Source organism: Toxorhynchites rutilus, chromosome 1 (assembly GCF_029784135.1).
Source record: "Toxorhynchites rutilus septentrionalis strain SRP chromosome 1, ASM2978413v1, whole genome shotgun sequence".
Lineage (NCBI taxonomy): Eukaryota > Metazoa > Arthropoda > Insecta > Diptera > Culicidae > Toxorhynchites > Toxorhynchites rutilus.
In genome coordinates, this window is record NC_073744.1 from 58,605,908 (window position 1) to 58,611,907 (window position 6,000).

Consider the following 6,000-nt stretch of genomic DNA (forward strand, 5'->3'; position numbering starts at 1 on the left):
AGATGATTATATTTTGTTCCACCAGAACCATTATTCCACATTCCTTAACCACTTTAGCCTCTTTTTGGCAACACATAGAACCACCACAATGTGTGCGTGTGATGTAAAAATTCAAAAGCACTCTCTTCATTAGATGGAATGAAAATCAACGTGATGCGACATCTTCTATTTTTCATTTATATCAAGCAAAAGCTGATGATGCATTAGCATTTGGAAAAACATGTTGTCGCTTCGCTAGAGATGTCCGGCAATCGTTTCAATATTCGATTAATCGAATACTGACTACAATAATGGATTATTTATCTCATTCCACCTCTGTAAAACTCCTTCGTCTGGGTGTCTTTTGTCGGTGAATTTGTTCCATTTTCATTCGTCATTTTGTTTCCGCTGTAAATATTCGTGGAACTGTCATGTTCAAATTGGCAGTCGATGAGATGCGTTGTCCCCATGTCCCCAGAGCCACAAAATCGAAAAGCGAAAAAAAATTAGGTAACTTCACTTCGATGTGGGTACCCGGTTGTCTTCGTGATTGCCAATATTTTGTATCACTTTGACGTAGGACTTCTTTTTCAGTAAGAGTCTTCTTCTTCTTAAATGGTACTAACGTTCTTAGAGGAATCTCGCCGTCTCAACGTAGTATTACTTGCGTCATTTTCATTAGTACTTAGTTGAGATTTCTATGCCAAATAACACGCCTTGAATGCATTCTGAGTGGCAATCTCTAGAATACGCGTGAGCACAGTGCAAGTCGGAGGAAATTTATTTGACGAAAAATTCCCCCGACCAGAACGGGAATCGAACCCAAACAGCCGGCATGTTAGGTTTGACGATATCCACTCGGCCGCGGGAGTAAGGGTGTCAACTCAGAAAACAGTTTATGTCTTTATGAAATGATGTAAACGTTAATAACTATTCTCGCTACGAGTGAATTCTGAAGATTTGCATACAAATCGAATCGGAGATTTTCTATTGCTTTAAATTGACGAAAATTAGACGCATTCCCATTTTTAGACGAATTTGTTCTGTCTATGTGTGTGCTTGACTACCTATACCGTCAATAATGCTAATGCTAATGAGTCACCCGGAAATCGATCGTTCGAAAAAAAAATGCAAGGAACCAACGCTGCAACATGTGAACGGACTCTGTGGAGAGAGGAAATATTGCAACTTGAGCTCCGCCCGATGGCAACATGTTGACACGGCCAGAGTGTAAAAGCTGAGCATTTCCATTTTCGTTTAACCAATCCTGCCTGCGAGCGGTCGACGAAGTAATGAATGGTCGGTAGAGTGTCGTGTTGTAGATGATCGCCGTTTGGTGGAGAACGCTTGTGTATCTTTGCGTCACTCGCATAAAGCTTTGCCGAATGTAAATTGAGATGGTTACCATTCAGTGGTTACATTATGTTGTTTATTAGAAATGTGGAATAATGGTGGTGATGGAACAAATATTCAATCACATGTGACCGTCGCGATAACTGTTATAACTATAACAGCAAGAAGAAAAATAACGCTTGCAGTGCATCCTCGGTGTATCGTCAGCTTGTGTATTACTATCGTAAGGGAAAGAATGAATCATGAATCAATAATCTTGAGCTGATTGTACAAAGCCACGGCACTTTTCAGCACCCCTGAAACTTTTTTTGTATGAGGTTGTGTCCTAAACACAAACTCTTACAACTTTGATTTTTGTTTGTTTGTACGAACATGGTCTGTGAAGTTTGTTTCATTCAGAAGTTTTTTTTATCCCATTTATTTATTTTAGGCTCTTTGTATTTTTAGCTGTAACAGAGCCGAATTTTAATCGTGTTCATGTCCCATGGTTATCATATCTATAATTATAGTACATTACACAGATGCCATTCGCCAGTATTCCTTCTATACCATTGCATATGGTACATTTTTACACAGTAGCCATTTAGGAGTAAGAGTATTCTTTCTGTTCTTCCATTATCCAGTTAGACAACCGGACAGTGGAGACAGTTGATATGATCATTGTTGAGTTATTTATAGAACAGCAGCCCGATGTGTCTTGCAGAGCAGAGCAGTTGTATGGATGAATCGATCTTATTTCGACCGTGGATCGATCTCCATCGCTGATGATTGTTGCGTGGATGTAGCTATTCTGTAATAACACAAAGATGGTCAATGAGGGCCCTGAGTTTTGAACTCACGATCGATCGCTTACTAAGCGAACGCGCAACCAATGTGGCTACGGAGACCACCTAACAACATACATTCAGAAGTTAACCGCACAAAATTTCCAACTTCTCCATGAAGAAATAATGTACAAAATTGGTGTTTTTTTAAATTCTTTTTTATAATCTTTAAGGAAAAGAATGCAAGAACGAATATTCTTATGAATTTTTGATGAAATGAACTCGCTGAATACCTCTCATAATTTTCTGCATAGAAACATCGTCAATCATATCAGCCATCTTTTTCCACTATTTTTCCATATTAGACGGTGTTTCAATAGATTTTTCACAATTCTTCAATTTGCGCTTGACAATTGCCGAATATTTTTCGATGGTACGAGAATTTGGACTCATGCATTGGTGGATTTATACTTTTTTTTCAGTAAAATCAAAACTATTTTGCTTATACCATTGTAAGATATCTTGGCCGTAATGGCTGCTATCTGAGTCGAGCCAGAACTTCACGTGATCTTTGTGTGATCGAATAAATGGAAAATTATTTTCTGAAGATACCACTTGTTGCTCGAAAAATATGATGATACTATCATAATTTTTCATTTAATTTTATAATTTCAAGCAACTATGGGGTACTGTTTTGCACCAAATGATAGCTTAATTTATTATCTACCACTTACAATCGGTTTTATTTAATTTTATCTAACTTTATTGAGCTATGAATTCGATGCAAAGCAAATATGCGCGGAAGATAGAAACAAATACAAGTGGATGTGAATTTTCTACAGTATTACTATAATAAAATGGTGACCGGAATAAATCGCCACAGTAAACAACTGCAACAGAAACAACCGCTTAGAAAAAGTGTAGTAGGCTAGAAATATTTGGCGCGGGAAAAACATCATGTGCCTCACATTTCTATTATAAATTTATTCTCTTGTTCTCGTTTTTCGAAATTTATTCTGAGGACAATGTAATGGGGACGAAGTCCCCATTTGGCGAGGATAAGGAATCGAGGCGGCCCATGCCGCCAAGATGACGCAATCCGAGTCCACCGCCGACCCGCCGTCGGAAGCGGCGGTGTCTCGCACGCAAACCTGGGATCCACTGATTGCCCGGTTAGTTTGAAACATAGGATACGATCCTTTAGCAATGTCCGACCGAGCTCTAGCGAGCGTCGGACGGTATACGTCTGCCCGGGGCGTTACGTTTGCCTGGGGCGATACGTTTGCCCGGTTAATTCTTGTTTTGAAATACAATACCGCGCCACAATATTTATAGCCTACTACACATTTTATAAGCGGTGGTTTCTGTTGCAGTCGTTTTCTGTGGCGATTTATTCCGGGAACCAATAAAATAACACACATTGTGACATATTCGATTGAACCTCCTACTTTCTCCTACTCCTTCTTATTTTTCCAGATACGGATACAGGCTTTCGCTGAAGAATTTTAAGTGTTTTTAGAGTATGTTTCTGTAGTGTTGCTTTAGTGTTAATAAAGTGATTTGAAAATATAAATTTGTTTCTCTTCAGCACATATCCGATTGTTCGGACCGGGCCGAGCCGTAACAGGTGGATAAATCCTTAGACTTTCATCCTCTTGTGCCAAAAATGTGGATGAGTTTGGGTATATAAAAAAAAACAATAAAACGTAGATAACTGATTAGGTCACAATAGTTTTGTTGACGAAAAAACACATAAAAAATAGCAATATAAAAAAAAATTATGGATTAGTGCAAAAATATCTTAAATCCACTAAAAATGTATGAGCAATAAGCGATACCACCCCCCATCTCTAAAAGACGAAATCTATTTCGAAAGACGAAATCCTGAGTTAAAAGGGGCCATATAAAAATGTTAACATAAAACAAGAAGAGCACTCCCGCAGTTTTATCCTATAAAAAGTCAAACGGTCGAAGTGACCATTTGTTCGCAGTGGTTTTGCATTCGCATAAAAGAGCAGAATTTAGGCAATGTTCGTTTGTTCGAACTGTTATTTCCCGAGAAATGGAAGATGGGGAAAAATAGTATTTTAACACTGCACAATGAACCAGGAGGTGCTTTTAAGTGGAAATTAGCATTCAGAGCTCGACAGTTATTTTCTAGACAATTTTTTTCTTGGACAAAGTTGTTGCATATGATAGAGCGCTTATTTTGATGTTGTCAAAAATAGGGTGAACAAATTTTACAATGAAATAAAAAATTCAACTTTCTTATCTTTACAGATACAGAACATTTTTAAAGCTTACTAAGACAAATATTTTACGATGCAGAACCTGTCTATATCTTAATTCTATTGAAAGTTATTGATATTTCTTTCCAAAAAAATACGCTCTTCATTCGCTTGTCATTCTTTTTGGAGCAACCATAAAAAATATTGTTAACGGCATTTGAAAGAACCTACTTCACTCTATATAATGTAGGATTTCTAAAACTATGTTATTTTTTGTATTTAAATAATTGTTATTTTTTGTAATCTAAAATTGAAATCATGAGTTTTTGGGTGAAAACCCATCAATAACTTAGAGTAGAATTAAGATATTGACAAGTTCTGCATCGCAAAATGTTGATCATTATAAGCTCTAAACGTATCCCAGGACAATTTTTATGTAGAGATTGAAATATATAAGTTAGAGTAAAAAAAAACCATTTTTTGACGTAGAACTACGTCTTTTATTAAGGGTGCCAAATCAGAAAACAGGTCATGTTTTTATGAAATAAAGTTAACGTTAAGAACTATTTTTGGCGCGAACAGATTATGGTGATTCACGTACCAAACGAATCGTAAATTCCCTAAGATTTGTTTGATATGCTATACAATACAATCCCATGGTGTGTAAATGGCTAAAATTAATGAAAACTATAAGCGTCTCCATTTTCCCATACATTTGTTCTGTCCATTGGTGTGCTTTCCCGAACAGAGCTGCCACTAACGGGCAACTTATGGACGATTATGGACGGAGGGGAAATCGTAAGACTTAAAGTCTCCGTGAACAAAGGAAAAGAAGAAGAACGAAGGGGAATATTTGCCTAGCGTATAAACAGTGGATCTCGCTGAGGCAAACTTTCATTCTTCGTGAGGACACATACTGAACAACATCGTTGCTGGGCGAGCTGGACGGTGAGGAGTGGAAGAATAATACGAGGAAAAAGTAAAGTTATAATGGTCTTTTTGAAGTTTAGAGATGAATGAATTGAAGAAGTTTAAAGTCTCACATGTCTTAGTTTCGGATTGAGCTGTGGACGCGACCAAATTACTAACTCGATGATGTCTCTAGCATTGCAATAATTGCATCGAACTGACGCCATTGCACTAAGGTTCTCAGCTATACAATTGTGTGGGGAATCATCAAGCTAGGCTATCGTCAGCTCTCCAAGAAAATAAATGATCTGGAATTTTGTCTGTGATTTGGTTTCGCATGACGGTAACAAAACTCTTGCCACAAAGGATGACAGCTAAGCTTATCTAGACCGGCAATATTACCAAAAGGGACTTCTGTTGAGAAGAGCGCAAAACGGAGATAAGTGTGTGCATATTTAATTACTTCAAGCCATCGATATATTGATATTTGTGTGTGTACGTGCGTGCCTTTTGCGTACGTATTGCGTCGATCCGAGCGTGGCGACAAGGAGGGGAGATAGCTGGAGGGGAATATTTGCGCTAGGATATTAGTAATGAATCTCTGCTGAGTCAAATATTCAGACTTTTTCCAAGCAGTTGACATTATTTGTTTTCCGTCATCATAAAGGTTTCGTTGGTGCCTTTGACATTGTATCAATGCATTGAACTGACGCTATGGTGAAGCAGGTGTTAAGGTTGTGAACCAATAAATTATTTGGGGAATACCA